General features: G+C 45.3%; 2 protein-coding genes and 1 pseudogene across 8 annotated transcripts in view; all 3 read left to right on the top strand.

Annotated features, from left to right (window-relative positions):
* Window positions 1-21484, top strand: part of PDZD2 (PDZ domain containing 2) — a 480171-nt gene that overhangs the window by 266166 nt on the left and 192521 nt on the right. The gene's annotated exons all lie outside the window — the stretch shown is intronic.
* SUB1 (SUB1 regulator of transcription) overlaps window positions 1-21484 on the top strand; it is a 731929-nt gene that overhangs the window by 10673 nt on the left and 699772 nt on the right. The window contains exon 1 of one of the 5 annotated variants that reach the window (XM_050793867.1): window positions 13661-13664. The exons of 3 other annotated variants lie outside the window; for them this stretch is intronic. The gene's annotated coding sequence lies outside the window, so the exon portion shown is untranslated. Of the gene's footprint in view, window positions 1-13660; window positions 13665-13718; window positions 13723-21484 lie in introns of those variants that run through there. One more of the 5 variants, XM_050793877.1, reaches the window with a different exon arrangement.
* LOC126956704 (translationally-controlled tumor protein-like) lies at window positions 7770-13589 on the top strand (annotated as a pseudogene).

Consider the following 21484-nt stretch of genomic DNA (forward strand, 5'->3'; position numbering starts at 1 on the left):
TGTCACATGGCAAAGTGATGCTGGCACACACAGTGTGTGTATGCTGAGAGCTTCCTGAGCCAACCTTTTTCCAGCCAAACCTTTCCTAGCTCTGGGGGAAGTTTCCTTCAAATGTGTGGGAACTCACTAGACAGGTCATCCAGGATGGCTTTGGGGGGATCCGTCTTAAGGATAGATGGAACCTCTCTAACTTTTTTTTTTTTCTTTTTTGAGACAGTTTCTTGCTCTGTCGCCCAGGCTGGAGTGTAGTGGCGAGATCTCAGCTCATTGCAAGCTCCGACTGCGGGTTCACGCTATTCTCCTGCCTCAGCCTCTCGAGTAGCTGGGACTACAGGCGCCCGCCATGACACCTGGCTAATTTTTTTGTATTTTTCATAGAGATGGGGTTTCACTGTGTTAGCCAGGATGGTCTCTATCTCCTGACATTGTGATCCGCTCGCCTCAGCCTCCCGAAGTGCTGGGATTACAGACGTGAACCACAGCGCCTGGCCTCTTTGTTTGTTTTGAGATGGAGTTTTGCTCTGCCACCCAGGCTGCAGTGCAGTGGCACGATCCTAGCTCACGGCAACGTCCACCTCCCGGGTTCAAGTGATTATCCTGCCTTAGCCTCCCGAGTAGCTGGGATTACAGGCACGTGTTACCATGCCCAGCTAGTTTTTTTTGTATTTTTAGTAGAGACGGGGTTTCACCATGTTGACCAGGCTGGTCTCAAAACTCCTGACCTCAAGTGATCGGCCGACCTCGGCCTCCCAGAGTGCTGGGATTACAGGCGTAAGCCACCACGCCCGGCTGGAGCCTCTCTTTTCACAAGGGAAAGCTCTGGACTTCTAGCATTGTCCTGGAACGTGAGCTTCCTGCGGACAGTACAGTCTCAGGATTGGCACCTCCTGTCTTCTGTGATTTGGCTTCAAGGATGTGATGTCCCATCATAGTTCTACCATGTGTGCTGGCTGTGTAGCCTTGGATGAGTTATTTATTTTCACTGAACGTGTTTACTATGGTCAAATGTTTATGTGCCCCCTAATTCATGTGTTGAAATCCTAACCCTCAAGGTGGTGGTATTGGGAAGTGGGGCCTTTTGGGAGGCAATTAGGTCATCAAAGTAGAGCCCTCATGAATGGGATTAGTGCCCTCCTAAGAGGCCCAAGAGAGCTCATTGGCCCCTTCTACGTAAGAACACAGTTAGAAGCCACCATCTGTCAACTGGAAAGTGACTGTCGACACTGAACCTGCTGGGGCCTTGATCTTGGACTTGCCAGCCTCCAGAACTGTGAGAGATAAATTTCTGTTATTTATAAGCCACCAGTTTATAGTGTTAAGGCAGCTTGAACAGACTAAGGTGGTGGTTTTCTGTCGATTGAGAAGAGTAACACTCACATTTGTTGCCAGACTAGAATGGAAGAATGCATATAGAACCACTGACATAATGCCTGGCAGGTAGCACACAGCAAATGACGTAGTGAACAGTGTCACCAGGATTTTGAGAATGGCAGAGGGCGAGCATTGGGGTGGATGGGGGTGTATCCTCACATGTATCCCCTCTGGTTCCTTCTCTCAGTTGGAGATTCCAGGGAGGTGTAGATAGCCCTGTGTACCAGCTTTCCATAGTGCTGGGGTTGTGTCAGGCAGTCAGGAATTTGTACTTGTAATTTGCACTTGTAAATATATATGATCTTGGCTGAATTTGTTTACGGATTTGCTGACTTTTACCCTTAGTATATAGAAAGCCATTTACAGGTAGACCAAATTGTAAAGAGCTCACTGTTGACGGCTGATGAAAGTCAGCCAGCCTTCCTTACGTGAAGGGGATAGGCGAGGGACTTCGGGCCTGGAATGAGGACCAGCTCCAGGCTGCCCGAGGCTAGGTTTCCTTAAAGGGGAAGGGGTTATCTCAGAGGCTTCTGCAGGATCTGGCCAGTCCTTCTCACACTCTACTTGGGTCCTGTTGTTGAGCATCTGTCTGAGGAAGCAAGGCCCTGCGAGAGGCAATGAGCCTGGAGACCATAATTAGGTGATTTCGTGTAAAATGCTCTTCAGTTATTTCTTGGGAGGCTGAAGATAAAAAAAGATGCGAGCCTCCAGAAGTCCTGAAGCCATCTCTAGATTATCACCCCGAGGAACAGCTAGTTTTCCTTCCTTGAATGTTTGTTTATCTGTGTAACAGGCTGGCTTGTTAGTTGTTGCCAGGTCCCCAGGTTTGTGTGGGCATGTGTGATGTGGAGGAAAACCCCATCAACAATGCTTACAGGATTTTGCTGATTAATTTTCTACTAAAAGTGAGTTTCCTAAATCTTCCCAGACAAATACTTCTCATTAAAAAACGACTCAATTTTTCTGGTTTTCCCTGAACACTAGTGTGTTGCCAGTTTAGAAAAGGGGAAGGGGAGTTGGAGGCAAGAGCTGACCTTTCGAAGAACTTTCTATTATACTTGTCAAGCATTTTAAATATGCATTTAGGCTAACGACTATAAAAACAGGTGACTTTGGCTGGGTGACGGTGACTCACGCCTGTAATCCCAGCACTTTGGGAGGCTGAGGAGGGTGGATCACTTAAGGTCAGGAGTTTGAGACCAGCCTGAACAACATGGTGAAACCCCATCTATACTAAAAATAGAAAAATTAGCCAGGCGTGGTGGCACGTGCCTATAATCCCACCTACCCAGGAGGCTGAGGCACAAGAATCGCTTAAACCCGGGAGGTGGAGGTTGCAGTAAGCAGAGATCATGCCACTGCACTCCAGCCTGGGGGACAGAGCGAGACTCTGTCTCCAAAAAAAAAAAAGTGACTTGAAGTTAGCTTTTGTGAATCTTGATTTTTGTCTGTTTCAAATTGGAGAGTGACTACTTCCCCTTATTGAGATTACATTATTACACATTTCATGCATTTAAAGTTTACAATAAGTAGTTTTTAAGTAAATTGAAGCAGATCTGCAGACATCGCGCTATCTACTTTTAGAACATTTTAATCACCCCTAAAAGAAATCCTGAATCTGTTAGCAGTCACTCCCGACTTTTCCCCACAAACTCCCCAGCCCCTGGCAACCACTCATCGATTTGCCATCTCTATACATTTCCTTTTCTGGACACTTCATATAAATGAAATCTGTGTGGTCTTTTGTGACCGGCTTCTTTCACTTAGCATATTTTCAGTATTCATACACATGTGACATCTGTCACTGGAAATTCATTTCTTTCTATCACCAAATGGTAGTCCAGTGTTATATATTCACCAGGTGATTGATACTGGCGTTGTTTCCACATTTTGGCTATTGTAAATAATACTGCTACAAACATTCATGTATAAGATTTGTGTGGACATAATGTTTTCATTTCTTTTGGGTATATACTTAAAAGTGGAATTGCTGGGTCATATGGTAATTCCATGTTTAACATTTTGAAGAACTGCTAAACTTTTCCAACGTAACGGCACAATTTTACATTCTTGCCAACAATGTATGAAGGTTTCAGTTTCTGCACATCTTCACCAACACTTGTTATTATGTCCTTTAAAAAAAATTATAGCCAATCTAGCGTGTATGAAGTGGTATCTCACTGTGGTTTTGGTTTGCATTTCCGTGATGACTAATGATGTTGCACATCTTTTCCTGGGTTTGTTGTCAATTTTTGTATATCTTCTTTGGAGAAACATCTATTCAGATCTTTAGCCTGTTACTCAGTTGGATTGTCTGCTTATTATTGAATTGTTAAAGGGTTTGATTTGGATACTTTTTTCTTTTTTCCAGAGTCTCATTCTGTCACCCAGGCTGGAATGCAGGGGTGCCATTTCAGCTCACTGCAACCTCCTCCTCCTAGGTTCAAGCAATTCTCCAGCCTCAGCCTCCCAAGTAGGTGGGATTACAGGCGTGCACCACCGTGCCCGGCTAATTCTATTTTTAAGAAATAGAAAAATTAGCCGGGAGCAGTGTCACGTGCCTGTAATCCCAGCTACTCAGGAGGCTAGCACAGGAGAATCGCTTTAACCCAGGAGGTGGAGGTTGCAGCGAGCCAGATCATGCCACTGCACTCCAGCCTGGATGACAGAGTGGGACTCTGTCTCAAAAAAACAAACAAAACAAAAACTTAAAACTTTATTAAGGGCTTTATTTCTTTGCACGTCAATTTCTCATTATTCCAGCACCATTTATTAAAAAGATGGGAAGCAATTTTCTGCAAATAATATATATGATAAGGGATTTGCATGCAGAAGGGAAAAAAGGCAACTCTTACAACTTGAAAGTAAAAATTACACTTTGGGAGGCTGAGGCGGGTGGATCACCTGAGGTCAGGAGTTTGAGACCAGCCTGACCAACATGGTGAAACCCCGTCTCTACTAAAGACAAAAAATTAGCCGGGCGTGGTGGCGCATGCCTGTAATCCCGGCTACTCAGGAGGCTGAGGTGGGAAAATCGCTTGAACCTGGAAGGCAGAGGTTCCAGTGAGCCGAAATCGCACCACTGCACTCCAGCCTGGGCAACAAAGTGAGACACTATCTCAAAAAAATAAATTAAAAAAATTAAATATTATTATGTAATTTAGGGGTAGAAAGAATAGGAAAGACCGGGCATGGTGGCTGACGCCTATCATCCAAACACTTAGGGAGGCCGAGGTGGGAAGATTGCTTGAGCCCAGGAGTTTGAGACCGGCCTGGGAAACATAGTGAGACCCTGTCTCTACTAAAAATACAAAAAATTAGCTGGGCAGGGTGGCATGTGCCTGTAGCCCCAGCTACCCAGGAAGCTGAGATGGGAGAATCACCTGAGCCTGAGAGATGATGCAGTGAGCCAAGAGCACGCCACTGTACTCTAGCCTGGGCAACGAGAGTGAGACCCTGTTTCAAAAAAAAAAAAAAAAGAGAGGAAAAGTCATTGTAAATTACTGAAAAACATTTTTTTGTTTTTGTTTTTTTCTTTTTGAGACGGAGTTTTTTTGTTGCCCAGGCTGGAGTGTAATGGCCCGATCTCTGCTCACTGCAACCTCCGCCTCCTGGGTTCATGCAATTCTTCTGCCTCAGGCTCCTGAGTAGCTGGGATTACAGGTGCCTGTCACCATGCCCAGCACATTTTTGTATTTTTAGTAGAGACAGGGTTTCACCATGTTGGCCAAGCTGGTCTCTAACTCCTGACCTCAGGTGATCTGCCCATCTCAGCCTCCCAAAGTGCCAAAGTGCTGGGATTACATGCCATTGCACCCAGCCACTTTTTTTTTTTTTTAGTATTTTAAAGCAGTGTATTTCTTTCAACTGTATGTGTTTCAATTAGCCAAAATACAAACAACACCAAACCAGCAAAATAATAACCAGTAAGTCTTTATCATAAGATTTATTCAATGTTAAGTTATGCCACTTCTTATAAGCTCAATTATTAATAAGAACTTACTACATCTACACCTTACAAGTTGCTGAAGGTTAACATAGTGAAATCAGCCACAAATGTTAAAAATCAAGGAAAAGTTTATTTAGTCAAGTCATTCAATAAACAAACATTTAATGAGCACTTGCTGTGGGCAAGGCTGGTCATGGTTGAAGCCAAGAAAATATATCTCTTACCTTCCCAGGGCCTTTTAAATGAACCAGTATTTATAAACGTTCCAATACATTGCCTGAGAAAACAATTAACATTGCTATCATCATAACTTACAGGTTGAAATGTGAAAACCTGAGTCACTGGAAACCAACACTTGTTAATATGTCTTATTTCTTTTTTTTATTTTTTTGAGACGGAGTCTCGCTCTGTCGCCCAGGCTGGAGTGCAATGGGGTGATCTCGGCTCACTGCATTGCAAGCTCCACCTCCCAGGTTCACGCCGTTCTCTTGCCTCAGCCTCCCAAGTAGCTGGGACTACAGGCGCCCGCTACCATGCCCGGCCATTTTTTTTGTATTTTTAGTAGAAACAGGGTTTCACCGTGTTAGCCAGTATGGTCTCTATCTCCTGACCTCGTGATCCGCCTGCGTTGGCCTCCCAAAGTGTTGGGATTACAGGTGTAAGCCACCGCTCCTGGCCAATATGTCTTTTTTAAAAATTAGTAGTAGATGGTGAATATTATTGGAAAGGTACAGATACAGAACTCCAGGCACAATTACATCGAATAAGGCGGAGGTTATAATTAAGCATGAGTAAAGAAGCAGCACATCTAAATGTTGCTGCTTGTATTTCAAATTTGCCTATAAAATTATGAAAGTGAGTCTGCTTTTACCTGAGGGAGTGAATTTGTGTGTGTGTGTGGGGGGGGGTTGTTTTGTTTTGTTAGTTCGTTTATTTCTTTCGAGACAGAGTTTTGATCTGTCGCCCAGGCTGGAGTGCAGTGACCCAGTCTCAGCCCACTGCAACCTCTGTCTCCCGGGTTCAAGCAATTCTCCTACCTCAGCCTCCGGAGTAGCTGGGATTACAGGCACCCACCACCACGCCCGGCTAATTTTTTTTTTTTTTTTTTTTTTTTTTTTTTTCCTTCCTTAGTGGAGACGGGGTTTTACTGTGTTGGGCAGGCTGGTCTCAAACTCTTGGCCTCAGGTGATGCACCCACCCTCCTTAGCCTCCCAAAGTGCTGGGATTACAGGCCTGAGCCACTGCACCTGGCCAAATTTGATCGGTGTCCCTTTCTTCTCTTTTAGTGGTTGAAGCAGTGCATAGCAAACCTTTCTACTACCTTGCAGGTGTTCTAGTTTAAGCTGAAGTGGTTTGATAGTCTCTTTTTCCCCTTCTCTACCTGCAACCTGAGGATGCTGGGGTTGCTTTTCTTCCTCTTCTAAGCCAGTTAGTAGAATTTTCCTCCACATTCTTGGCCTGTGTTTTTCCCCTCTGGAGTAGAGTTCAGTCTGCTACTGGAAGATGTTTGCATTTTCCCACCTAGTAGACCCCTGGTCAAACATTAAATACAGCTTTCATGCTAGCTCTGTGTATCTTCTTGGTCAGGAAAGTATGTTCTCACTACAGAGTTAACCTTTCTGCTGAGAACTTCCCCGAGTAAGAGTGGATTTATTCAGGTATTGGGTACCTTCTGAGGATGTGGATTTCTGGCAGCACTGATTTATAACTTTTCATTTTGAAAGGCTTGAAACAGCCCATTCGGAGCCTGGAGGCCAGGGCTCTGTGCTAGAAGCTGATAACTTTTGTTATTGGACTTTGGGCGGGTAGGGAGTTTGCTTATTGTTACCGTCTTTCCTTGGTAGAGCGCACTTACACATCACTGTTTTATATCAGCTCCCCTCCCCCATTCTTGCCTAACTTCAGTCGTGGCTCTTGGTTTTTAAGTGTGTGTATGTGTTGCTAAGAGTGAAATTGAGGTAATTTTATTTTATTTATTTTATTTATTTTTCTTATTTTTTTGAGACAGAGTCTCACACTGTCGCCCAGGCTGGAGTGCAGTGGCCGGATCTCAGCTCACTGCAAACTCCGCCTCCCGGGTTTACTGCCATTCTCCTGCCTCAGCCTCCCGAGTAGCTGGGACTACAGGCGCCCGCCACCTCGCCCGGCTAGTTTTTTGTATTTTTTAGTAGAGACGGGGTTTCACCGTGTTAGCCAGGATGGTCTCGATCTCCTGACCTCGTGATCTGCCCGTCTTGGCCTCCCAAAGTGCTGGGATTACAGGCTTGAGCCACCGCGCCCGGCCCATGTTGGAGATTTTATGTATATTTAAAATGCACAAAGATAGTCTACCTTTCCTTCTATTTCATTTTTTTTTTTTTCCAGACGGAGTCTTGCTGTGACGCCCAGGCTGGAGTGCAGTGGCGCGATCTTGGCTCACTGCAAGCTCCGCCTCCCGGGTTCACGCCATTCTCCTGCCTCAGCCTCGCGAGTAGCTGGGACTACAGGCGCCCGCCACCATGCCCGTCTAGTTTTTTGTATTTTTAGTAGAGACGGGGTTTCACCGTGTTAGCCAGGATGGTCTCGATCTCCTGACCTCGTGATCCACCCGCCTCTGCCTCCCAAAGTGCTGGGATTACAGGCTTGAGCCACCGCGCCCAGCCCCTTCTATTTTTATTTTGGTTTGATGCTTTTTTTGTTTGAAATCTAAGCAAGGCTACCCCGCCCGGGCTCCCCACGCAGCGCCACTGGTCGTCTCCCTTTAGCCTATCTGCCGCCATCATGGTTATCTACCGGGACCTCCTCAGCCATGATGAGGTGTGTTCACGAGATCCGGGAGATCTCAGACTGGCTGTGCCTGGAAGTGGAGGGAGAAGATGGTCAGTAGGAGAGAGGGTAACACTGATGACTCGCTCATTGTGGAAATGCCTCTGCTGATGGCCCCGAGGGCGAGGGTGTGGAAAGCACAGTAGTGGCTCGTGTTGATACTGTCAGGAACCATCACTTGCAGGAAAACACTATAGGAAATACATCAAAGGTTAAGTAAAATCAATCAAAGGCAAACTTGAAGAACAGAAACCAGAAAGAGTAAAACTTTTGATGACGGACTGCAGAACAAATCAAGCACATCCTTAGTAATTTCAAAAATGACAGTTCTGGCCGGGTGTGGTGGCTCATGCTTATAATCCCAGCACTTTGGGAGGCCGAGGCGGGAGGATCACTTGAGCTCAGGAGTTTGAGACCAGCCTTGGCAACATAGTGAGACCCTGCCCCTACCAAAAATGCAGAAAATTACCTGGCCGTGGTTGGTGCACACGTATAATCCCAGCTACTCGGGAGGCTGAGGTGGGAGAACTGCTGAACCTGGGAGGCCAAGGCTGCAGTGAGCGGAGATCACTGCACTCCAGCTGGGTAACAGAGCAAGACTCCATCTCAAAACAAGCAAACCAAAAGCTACCAGTTCTGTACTGGGGAAAGCATGAATCCAGGTGGTGCTCAACTGGACTACTGTGAGGATGGTGTGACTCCATATGTGATTTTCTTTAAGAATGGTTTAGAAATCGGAAAATGTTAACAAATTTGGCAATTACTTTGGATGTATCACCTGTCATTGTAACTGACTGTAGCTTGTCATCCACACAACAGGACTTAAGAAAATGGGACTGATGTCATCTTGAGCTCTTCATTTATTTTGACCATGCTTTGGAATGGAGGCATTGTTTTAAGAAAAACATGCCATGTAGCTTGTCTAAAAATAAAATGCATTTAAACTCAAAAAATCTAAGCAAAGAGATCATAAGGGCATTAATTTGGGGAGCAGGGACATGTGGTTAAGATGCTTTTTGATAACAGTTTGAATTTTCTACACTGATTAAAAAAAGAGAAGAACATTTTCTTTTACCCTATAGAGTAGAATATAAACTCCATACATAATAAGCAAGAGCTACAAAAAGGTTTTTGGCCGACATAAATATACATGGAATACTATAGTAATAGGATATAATTAAGTTTACTACTAATAATACAGTGATATACATGAGAAAGTTATGTATAGCTCTAATATTCACATATATAATTAAAACCACATTTAAAATTTACATGACATTAATTTTGAATATTCCTTTTCCCACTTATATAGTTTATGAAGCAAATTTATTCAAATAATCAGAGCCACATTTTGAGTCAGCTGAGTCAGTTTTCAGGATGTATTGCCTTCCATCTTTATTATTTGAAAGACTGTAATATTCATGTATGGTGCTGTCGCTGGACATTTTATCCAAGGCCACAAGTATTCGTATAACCCTGCCACAGTTTCCCCATCCCTTCATCCTATAATTGAAAATAATTTACGTTTATGGATGCGTTTACTACGGGCCAAATACTGTCACAAGTGTCTTACATGTATTAACTCATTTATGCAGAGAAATCTGAGAGATTGATAACATTATCTCACTTTATTCAGGGAACTAAGGTTCAGAAAGGTCAAATAACTTGCTCAAAGTCACATAACTCATGAAAGGCAGAGCCAAGATTCAAACCCAGCTGTGGAGCTCCAGGGTTCCTGCCTTTTTTTTCTTTTTTTTTTTCTGGAGACTTACTATTGCTCTGTCACCCAGGCTGGAGTGCAGTGGTGCGACCTCACCTTACTGCAACCTCTGCCTCCTAGGTTCAAGTGGTTCTCATGACTCAGCCTCCCAAGCAGCTGGGATTACCGGTGCCCCAGCACTATGCCTGGCTATTTTGTTTTTTTTTTGAGACAGAGTCTCACTCTGTCACCCAGGCCGGAGTGCAAGTTGCACAATCTCCGTTCACTTCTACCTCCGCGTCCTGGGTTCAAGCGATTCTCTTGCCTCAGCCTCCCGAGTAGCTGGGATTACAGGCGCCCGCCACTATGCTGAGCTAATTTTTTTGTATTTTTAGTAGATTTGGGGTTTCACCATGTTTGCCAACCTGGTCTCGAACTCCTGACCTCGTGATTCACCCGCCTCGGCCTCCCCAAGTGCTGGGATTACAGGCATAAGCTACCACACCTGGCCAATTTATTTATTTATTTATTTATTTATTTTGTATTTTTAGTAGAGACAGGGTTTTACCCTGTTAGCCAGGCTGGTCTGGAACTCCTGACCTCAAGCTATCCACCCGCCTCAGGCTCCCAAAGTGCTGAGATTACAGGCATGAGCCACTGCGTCCAGCCAGTTCCTGCTTTTAACCACTGTGCTACCCTGCTATGAGAAAATACAGCACTTAAGATGGTGAGATTATTTCCCCTAGGAATAATTGTTAAATTTAACATTAAATTGATTTCCCCCCCTTTATTTTAAACCAGTTCTGTTTAAGCATCTAAAATTCCCATTGATTAAGTGTGAGATAATTTGTCTTCTCTAAATAGTAATTTGTCATCCAAATTAACATAATTGAAAGAGGTTCATAATACAATTTGTACAGACTCATATATAACTGCCTCTTTTATAAGAATGTTAGAGAAAATATGGCCGGGCACGGTGGCTCACGCCTGTAATCCCAGCACTTTGGGAGGCGGAGGCGGGCGGATCACGAGGTCGAGACCATCCTGGCTAACACGGTGAAACCCCGTCTCTACTAAAAATACAAAAAAAAAAAAAAAAAAAAAAAAATTAGCCAGGCGCAGTGGCGGGCACCTGTAGTCCCAGCTACTCGGGAGGCAGAGGCAGGAGAATGGCGTGAACCCGGGAAGCGGAGCTTGCAGTGAGCCGAGCTTGCGCCTCTGCACTCCAGTCTGGATGATAAAGCGAAACTCCGTCTCAAAAAAACAGAAAAAAAAAAAGAATGTTAGAGAAAATATAACCTTATATTTTGACATATATGGTATGTAAGCCAAATCAATTTGTGCCAATTTAATGGGATACTTGTACTATTTCTGAAACAACTGCTGGTCACTAGGCACTGTACTGGGCTGTTGACATATTACCTAGTTTTATTTTCTCTGAAACTCTATAAGGAAAGTAGCGTTGTTCTAGTTTTGTAGATGAATCAATTCAGGCTCAGAGAGTGAGAGAAACTTGTCTGGCACAATATAGAACCTGGGGCAGTGGAGTTGAGATTGAACCTTTGTGTAGTCATCGCTAAAGCTTCTGCTCTGTGGATGCCACCATGTGGCCTCACTGGGCATACAGAACTGGGTTCAGAAGCCCCTGACTTGGAGCACGTGGCCACTGGATCGCCCCTGTCGGCTGGCTCTTGCGGTCCTTCCCGCTTCCTTTCATTTCTCTGCTTTCTTGCCGAGTCTGGCAGGACTTTTGGCTGCAAACAACAGAAATTCCTGTAGCCAGTTTAAGCAGAAAGGGATGTATTAAAGGCTGTTGGTTAGGTGGTTCGCAGACGTTCTGGGAAGAACCAAGAATCAGGCTTGGATGTGATGGAGCCAGGAAAAGAGCCAAACCACACCACGGGTCTGTTCTAGCAGAAAAATCATGGTGTCTCCGCTGGCTGCTGAGTCCCCAGGAGCTGAGGGAATGAATGTCAGGACTGCGCTTCTCTTCTGCTGTGCTCCTCAGAAGGCCTGGATCACAGTGGGTGACCTTACTGCCTCCGTCACTCATGCTACATCCAGGTTATACTGGGATGCTTCTGATTCCAGGTTATACTGGGAGCTTCTGGAAATAAGCTCACATGCCTGCACTCTGGCTGCAACGGAATATGGTGGTTTCACATTTTCTGCTAAACGGGGATTGAGCGAAACAGTCTACAGCGTCTGCCATACTTAATCCACCCTGGTCCCGGCCCCAGCCCCAGCCCCAGCCTCGGCTCTGCTACACAATGACCAGACAGTGTCTTAGTCCATTTGTGCTACTATAACAAATACCATAAATGAGATGGCTTATAGTAACAGAAATTTATTTCCCATAGTCTAGAGGCTGGGAAGTCCAAGATCCAGGCATTAGCTGATTCAGTGTCTGGTGAAGGTCTGCTTTCTGGTTTGTAGACGGTGCCTTCTTGCTGGGTCTTCATATGGTGGAAGAGGCCAGGCAGTTCTCTAGGGTCTCTTTCATAAGCAGACGAATCCCACTCAGGAGCGCTCCTCCTTCGTGACCTTATCACTTCCCAAGGGCCCCACCTCCTAATATCGTACCTTGGAGGCCGAGGTGGGCCTCCCAAAATTTGTATGCTAAAATCCTAACCCTCAAGGGGGTTCCTCCAATTTTGGAGGAACACAAAGATTCAGACCATAACAGATGGGTATCCCATTTGTGCCTCATTCTCTAGTGCTTTGGTGGATACAAACTGAATTGATTGATTGACATTTCTGTGCTTGTCTAAGTGTAACCAAACCCCACAATTCACATGCTAGAGAAGGTTCGCCTTGGTCAGTTTCTTCTCCTGTAGCTGATACGGCTAACAGTGGGACTCACATGAGGGTCCAAAGTGAAAAAACGGCTCAGCCACTCAAAGGAAACCCACTCCATGGAAGTCTCTCTCTAGCATGATGGTACTTTCTGAAATCACGTTTTGTTTTCGTGGAGGAAGGCTTTATTCTGAAGTCTGGTATACTATTTGGAGTTCATAGGGTGAGGAACATAACCTTCCATTCCCACGTTTCTCTCTGAAGTTTGGGCTTTCATCTGCTGGATCCCACATGCTGAGTGCAAGGATAACAAATGTACCCAGTGAACAAAAGTTTAGCGTCTTTTTTTTATATGGAAAACATTGCATCCTTATTTTAGGGTACAAGTTTTCAGTTGATTTTGAGAAAAGCATCACATGTAGGCCCAAGATCTGAAAATAAAAGAGACTTGAAGAAAATAATGTTGATTAGAAGAATAGTATCAGGCCAGATGTGGTGGCTCATGCTTATAATCCCAGCACTTTGGAAGGCTGAGGCGGGTGGATTGCTTGAGGTCAGGAGTTCAAGACCAGCCTGGCCAATATGGCAAAATCTTGGGCATGGTGGCACATGGCTGTAGTCCCAGCTACTGAGGAGGCTGAGGCACAACAATTATTTGAACCCAGGAGGTAGAGGTTGTAGTGAGCTGAGATCACACCACTGCACTCCAGCCTGGACAACAGAGTGAAACCTTCAAAGAAAAAAAAAATAGTATCAAAGGGAAAGAAACATGAAACTAAGATTTAGCCCACGGTCTCCATTACTGACTGAGGACTTAAGGCAAATTGAATTCATATCTCTGATTAGTTATCTAGTTCGTGTTTTGTTTCTCAATCAATAAAGGTCAAAATGAGCGAAGAAAGTGGCAGCCTTTTATTTGTAAATATGCATACACTCTCGGACGAGGTTCTCTGGTCCTCAGGTGTGTGTGTGGGGGGGGGGGGGTGCCAGGGAAGTCGCGCGGGCACTTTGGGGTGATGTTCTCCGGTCCACAAATGTGGGGGGCCGAAGTCACACGGGCTCCTGCTGGCGGCGGACTTTTATGCCTGGGAGCTGGAGGGGGAGGAGTTTGGGGCGTGTGTGTAGGAGTGGCTGCTTGAATTTCGGTGTCCCCGGCTTGACGTCATTCTGCGCAGGCTCAGTTGATTTGGTTCTTTTCCCAGGAGCAGGAATTTTTCCTGGGCGCGGGAAAATCTGTGATGAAGAACCCGGAAACAACAGGAACTGCTCCATCTTGTTCACCTTCCTCCATCTTGTCCCTTTTCCCTCACCCAAACAGTTCGTACAATTGAAAAATACAAAGGTTAAGACCCTAAGAGTTACTATAAGAAATGTACAGACTCTGGATGCAGTGTCTGATTCAAACTATTACAACGTTAACCTCTGAGCATTTCTGGAAACCATGATCCTACTGGGTGGGGCCATTCCCCATGGCTCTTGCTGCCAGTGTGGGTTTCTGTCTTTCTTAGTTTGGTAATCACATGGGTAGTTTACGTCATCAGGTGGATAAGCAGGTCAAAGTTGAAGGGGGAAAAACCAAATCTGTTTATTTAACACCATTGTTCACTATGACTAGGGTTTAGAGCTTACACAGTATTAGAAATAGAGTCATGAAGGATTTTAGTTGGCATTTTTCTGGTAATCTTGAAGTCTTGATTTTGCCAGAGGCTTGCAATTTATGTATTAATTTTCCTTCAAGGTTCATTTAGCAGCAAGCGGAGGAACATTTGCATTTTAATTGGGTCATTCTCCAACCTCTCCCCTACTCCCAGCATACTCTCTCTACTGCTAAAAGCTAGAGCCAGATGTCACTCCCTGCTTCTGGGTGACAGGAATGTCAGTGTCTGTAACTCTTCAGTGGCTACCAACCCAACCTCAGTGTGCCCCAATGAACTTCTCCAGTGCCACGTGATCCCAGAATTAAACAGCTAATGAAATTCTCTGCTCAAGTGGCACATGCCTACATGACTCCAAAACATTAAAACTTGGAGGTTTTTCCAAAATTAAAATGACTAAGTAAAATAAAGTTTATTGCATTGTCATTCCAGTAAGTCATACTCAAGGTTCTGATCCTGGCTGGGCGCGGTGGCTCACGCCCGTAATCCCAGTACTTTGGGGGGCTTAGGCTGGTAGATCACAATGTCAGGAGTTCAAGACCAGCCTGGCCAAGACGGTGAAACTCCGTCTCTACTAAAAATGCAAAAATTAGCCGGGCATGGTGGTGGACACCTTAATCTCAGCTACTCGGGAGGCTGAGGCAGAGAATTGTTTGAACCCAAGAGGCGGAGGTTTGCAGTGAGCCAAGATTGCTGAGATTGCGCCGCTGCACTCTAGCCTGGGTGACAGAGTGTGACTCCATCTCACAAAGAAAAAAAAAAAAAAGATTCTGATCCTAACACAGGGATCTCATTTTGAAAAGGAGAAGTTTAGGAGTAGATGGAACATGTCTCAGAGGACAACTTTGAAACTTTCGGAGGACAAATGTCAATGTGGGAAAGGGTACCCCAATGAAATCTGGTGCCAGTGCTAACGCCATTTTCTTAGATGATGAAATGGAGACAATAATTCAATGACAAAGGTGGTTTTTGTTCCAGGTGGTGGTCTATTGAAATTGAGGCTATGCCGTGTACAGGACCACTTCTTAACACAAAATTGACATAGAAAGCTGGTGAAGCAAACCTAAATTCAGGCTTAGCAGCCTCAGTAATTCTGACATGTGCGCGTACAGGAGTGGAGGTAGCATGAAATATTTACAGTGAGTCTGGCAGGGATTAGTGTGTACAGAGGTTAAGTTCAGCAAAATGTAGGGGGTGGGGAAAGCCTGAAGTGGTGAAAATGTACCTAGTTGTCCCTGTGAGAGAGGCAAAGTTTTAGAGTTGAATTCCTATTTTTAGAAGCTGTGAGGGGTCTTCATTGGATACCGTTACTTTCTAAACAACAGGGTATGTTGGGTGTTGCCAGAACTCTGCAGTGCTGCAAAGGAATACTGGACCAGACGCCACCTACCCTCCCGATGCCTACATTCCAATTGGAGAAGCATCCGTCACTTGAAATCCCCACGTTATTAGATTGCCACTGTGACATCCAGGCAAAAAAAATGATGAACCTGTGGCATCTACACTTGGCCGTTCCTATCAGATTCAGCCTTGTGGCCCCCAGATTCTGCTGATTCCCCAGTTAACCAGTTACAGACCTTCTGTGCTAGGGGGTGTTCTCCAGAGACGGCAAACCCTGAGGCCAGGAGTCTCCTCTATTCCTTGCTACTTGTCCTCTGGGCTCTTGACCAAAAGAACCATCTTTGTCTTGCATCTGGACATTTCAGCCTAGAAGCAGGTAAACTCTCCAGGAAAGCCCTGCTGTGTCCCCAGGAGAAGGGCATTTCTGGGTTTGGCAGAAAACACCCTGAAGGCTGGCAAGCTTACCATTTGCTCTATATACAGGCCAGAGAGTTTCAAAGACCCAGGGCCCAGGATGTGAGAGAAGGGAATTCTGATTTGTGTGTGTGTGTTAATTTTTTTTCAAACACTCACTCTTCGTAGAGACAAATACTCCTCTTTTCAGGTCTGTTTTTGTAAAACAGATGAAAGGACCAGTAGTATGCAAACAGGTTAATACCCACTTGGCCTTTCTATCTGAGCTCAGTCCTGATTTCATTCTGTCCATGGGGAAAGCTTCCTTTTTACAGTGCACCTTCAGAGCGGAGCTTTGTTCTGAAATCCTTTATTTGGAGCCTTTTGTTTTTAAGAATTTATTGGAGATTGGCTTGGCAGGGACTCCAAGTGTCAGCTTGTATGTGTGTTGGGGGGACGGTGGGAGAGAGATTGTTGGGTAGGGGCCCCACATGTGTTCCTGATGATTGTAGGTGCTCATGAAGTCTAGAGACTGAATCTGTGGGAGGTAAACAACTGTGTTTTGTTTTGTTTTGTTTTTAATGCTGGAATTTATTTTTCCATCTTGTTTTTTCTCCCAGACATTTTCTAGCTGCAGAACACTGTGTTTACAAAACAAAAAGCCTCCATCATTAGCCCATCCTGGAGTGAGGCATTGGTGTCTGTGTTGGTGGCTTTGGTTGTCCTGCCCGGAGCAGGTTCATGTCCCTCGGTGTCATTCAGAGACAGTTGGCTGTATCCAAGGGTTGGCTTCCCTACTTCAGTTGTATTTGCATAGGGCAGGCTCAGCTACTCCGGGGGAGGGTACCCTTGCGTGCCCACAGTCAGGTATAGAGGCCTGGTTCTACTCCCACTGGGTCCCCGATTGCCCTTGAGCAAGGGTTGAATGACAATGCCTGTTCATCTTTTTGTTGCTTCATACCTGGAGCGCTGGCTGTCCCAGCCCAGCAAGTGAGGCCGGGTGAGCTAGGTGTGGTGTTCTTGTGCCTTCTGGTACCTTCTGATGTCCCAATTCAGGTGCATCTATTTTTAGATTAGTCTTGCCCTGGCTCGAGTGTCACTTCTGCAAGACTGTGACCTTGCACGTGTTCAGCTGTTTTCTTCATGGATCCCTGGGTGTTCCTTGATTCTAACTCTTTGGAGGCCTTGTGCTCTGCATAAAGCCAGTGCAAAAACCCCTTGCTTAGCTGTTCCTGAGCAAGGGCATCTCGTCTAGCTAGAGATAAAAATTAGTGTCCAGATGCCTGGGGAAGGGAGGGGGCTTACAGGCTCGACGGGACAGTTCACTTGAGTGAGTGTGAGCCTCTTACCAGCATCCATCTGGTTTTAGTGAGAGCCCTGTGCTAACTGTCATCATGACAAGCCCAGTTTGTGTGAAACTGTTTGTAAACTCCATAAAACCATGTGCAAATGTGGGGAACTTAGGCTGGCATGAGTGGAAGGAGGCCAATGAGGGATAGGCACTACCTCTTAAACAAGGGCGAGGATGCAGTATCTTGCCACACAAGATGGAGGAAACCAGATGGAGCTGGCAAGGAAAATGGCTTCAGCCAGTTGAAGCGTTTAGTGGCCATGGTCAGGAGTTTGCACTGGATCCAGAAAACCCTTGGGAGCCACAGGATTGGGACGATTATTGCATCTGACACTTGTCAGGTAGAGAATATTGTAAACTTATGACCAAGGAGAGTTAAGAAGGAAATAAAAAGTGAGATCTGGATGGGCACAGAGGCTCACGTCTATAATCTCAGCACTTTGGGAGGCCAAGGTGGGAGGATTGCTTGAGGCCAGCCTGGGCAATAGGGCAAAACCCTGTCGTTACAAAAGATACAAAACTTATCCTGGCATGGGTGCCTGCAGTCCCAGCTACTGAGGAGGCTGAGGCAGGAGCATCACTTGAGCCCAGGAGGTTGAGGCTGCAGTGAGCCATGTTCATACCACTGCACTCCAGCTTGTGTGACAGAGTGAGACCCTTTCTCAAAAATAAACATTAAATATCCCTTTCCATTGAAGGATGTATAGAAATAAAGAAATTCTGGAAGGATTTCCCAAGAGCTCAGAGTAGAGGTGCCTTTGAGACTTGTATTAGTCTGTTCTCACACTGCTCTAAAGACATACCTGAAACTGGGTCATTTATAAAGAAAAGAGGTTTAATTGGCCCACAGTTCCGCAGGCTGTACAGACTTCTGCTTTTTTTTTTTTTTTTTAATTTATTTTTACTTCTTTTTTTATTTTTTTGAGATGGAGTCTTGCTGTGTTGCCCAGGCTGGAGTACAATGGCGGGATCTCGGCTCACTGCAAGCTCCGCCTCCCGGGTTCAAGCAGTTCTGTCTCAGCCTCCCGAGTAGATGGGACTACGGGCGTGTGCCCCCACACCCAGCTAATTTTGTATTTTTAGTAGAGATGGAGTTTTACCATGTTGGCCAGGCTGGCCTCAAACTCGTGACCTCAGGTAAGCCACCGTGCCTGGCCAGGCTTCTGCTTCTGGGGAGGCCTCAGGAAACTTACAGTCATGGCAGAAGGTGGAGGGGAAGCAGGCATATCTTAAATGGCCGGAACAGGAGCCAGAAAGCAAAGGGAGAGGTGCCTCACTCTTTTAAACAACCAGATTTCATGAGAACTCACTATCATGAGAACAGCAAGGGAGAGATCCACCCCCGTGATCCTGTCACCTCCCACCAGGTCCCTCCTCCAACACCGGGGATTAAAATGTACATAAGATTTGGGTGGGGACACAAATCCAAACCATATCAAGACTGAAGAGGAGTCCCTTGGGGACAGGAAAGGCATTGAGCTGGGTGAAAGGTCACTGGCATGTTCCATTGGAGATGTCAGTTCCTTTCATATGACACAGAACCAACTAGGGTGAACCAGAGTTCCTGGGATTGAAAAGTGAAGACAGAGAAAGAACCATCTGGAAATCATTCATGGGCATCATTTTGGGCATTTCAGAATTCTCCCTTGAGGTTTATTATAGTCAGCAAATGGAAAGGACAGAAAAAGACGCCTGGGGTTCTGACTGTCTCAGGGATAACCTTTCTTTTTAAATAGTATGGCTAATCATGCTAGTTTAAGCTTCTCTTTTGATTTTTAGGGTAGCCTTAATCATTACAATTCTTTTATCTTGTATTAGACTTGGCCCATCCCTAGCCAGGAAAGAATTTGGAAAATAAAAGCGATGAAGCTCGTAGCACTCCAGAGGAGGAAAGTTCAGTTCCCTTCTGAGTGGAAGCCCAATATCTTGTTGATGGCACCGGAACTTAGCCAGCAAGATGACCATGAGGCTTTCCGTGCTACTCCAAGAGTGGGTGTTTTGTGTAGCTTTTCCAGGGGAATCCTGGGTGGCATGTGGTTCCTGGCTTCCTCCTCTTGTCAAGTAACTAGTGGCCTGATTGGAGCTGGCAGCCCCTTTGGGAACCGCTGAATGCTGACTTCTGAGTCTTTTAACACGGCTGTGCACTGAGCTCTCTGTTTTCATTTCCCACTTTCCCCTTTGTCACTTTCAATTAAACCAGGACAAGCTGTGTATAATTTGGTTAGTGATGTAAATAAGCCAAAACAGCAGAAAGATTGAAATGTGAAGAAACTGTGGTGGAGGAGTTTTACTGGAGAGTCACTGTAACCACAGCTTGACAGATGCCCACTGTGTGGCTGGCACTGAGATGATCTAAAGCACTGTCTCTCAATTTTCGCAAAACCTCTGCAGCTATATTGCATATTTTCATGTGAGGAAACTGAGGCATAGAAACATTTAGTTATTATTCGTATGGCTAGTGAGCAGGAATGCTAAGTTTAGCCCCATAGTTGTTTAACTGAAGCTGATTGTCTTGTCTTTGGTTTTTTTTTTCTTTTTGAGACGGAGTATCGCCCAGGCTGGACTGCAGTGGTGTGATCTTGGCTCACTGCAACCTCTGCCTCCCAGGTTTGAGTGATTCTCCTGCCTCAGCCTCCCTAGTAGCTGGGATTACAGGCACACACCACCATGCCCAGCTAATTTTTCTATTTTTAGTAGAGATAGGGTTTCACCGTGTTGGCCAGACTGGTCTCGAACTTCTGACCACAGGTGATCTGCCTGCCTTGGCCTCCCAAAGTGCTGGGATTCAGGCATAAGCCACGGCGCCCGACCATCTTTCTCTCTTTTTTAAGACTTAATATTTTTTAGGGCAGTTTTAAGTTCACAGCAAAATAGATTAAAAAAAAAAAAAAAAAAGGCCAGGCACGGTGGCTCACACCTGTAATCCGGGATATAGGGGAGACTGAGACAGGAAAATCACTTACGGGCGGTTGAGACCAGCCTGGGAAATATAGTAAAACCTGTCTCTAAAAAACAATTTTTTTTTAACAAACCAGGCGTGGTGATGTGTGTAATGACACACCAAATGTATAATGACATGTATCCATCATTATCATACAGAGTAGTTTCACTGCCCTAAAAATCCTCTGTGCCCATTTTTCCATTTTTCCTCCGGCACTTGGCACCCATGGATCTTTTTGCTGTCTCCATAATTTTGCCTTTTCCAGAATGTCACATAGTTGGAATCATACCACAGATAGCCCCTTCAGATTTGGCTGCTTTCACTTAGTAACAAGTCTTTAAGTTTCCTTCATGTCTTTATTCCTTGGTAGCTCATTTCTTTTCAGCACCATGTAATACTCCATTGTCTGCATGTGCCACAGTGTATTTATCTAGTCACCTCCTCAAGGACATCTTGGTCATTTCCAAGTTTGGGCAGTTCTGAATGAAGCCGCTGTAAACATCCATGTGCTCACTGTCTTTTCACAAAACATTCTGTCCCCCTCAAGAGGTTTCATGGAGGACTCGCTTAGATCCTCTGTGACAAATGGGACATAGTCAAAGCCTGGTGCCAGAGAGAAAGAACATAGGATTTGTTATCAGGCAGGCCTGATTTGGTTGGGAGTTTGAATCCCAACTCTTTTCTATCTGTGATTTAAAATTCTCAATATTCTCTGCCATTAACGTACAGTGCTCTATGAAGCATTTAGCCTTCTGTAGGCACAACGAAATTCATGTGTGAACTATGTTCAAATGGTTGTACAGCTAAAGAAAATTTTGAAGCTCTTGAGGCCCGGTGGAGTAGCTCACGCCTGTAATCCCAGCACTTTGGGACGCCAAGGCAGGTGGATCACTTGAGCTCAGGAGTTTGAGACCAGCCTGGGCAGCATAGTGAAACCCTGTCTCTTCTAAAAGTACAAAAAAAAAAAAAAAAAAGTTAGCTAGGTGTGCTGGCCCACCCCTGCGGTCCCAGGTACTCAGGAGGCTGAGGCAGGAGGATCGTTTGAGCTCATGGGGCAGAAGTTGCAGTGAACCGAGATTGTGCCACTGCATTCCCACCTGGGTGACAGAGTGAGAACCCCCCATCTCAAAAAAAAGATTTTTTTTTGAAGCTCTTGAGCCCAGTATCTTTTCTTACAGAGTCA

This window comes from Macaca thibetana, chromosome 6 (genome assembly GCF_024542745.1).
Source record: "Macaca thibetana thibetana isolate TM-01 chromosome 6, ASM2454274v1, whole genome shotgun sequence".
NCBI classification, from domain to species: Eukaryota; Metazoa; Chordata; class Mammalia; order Primates; family Cercopithecidae; genus Macaca; species Macaca thibetana.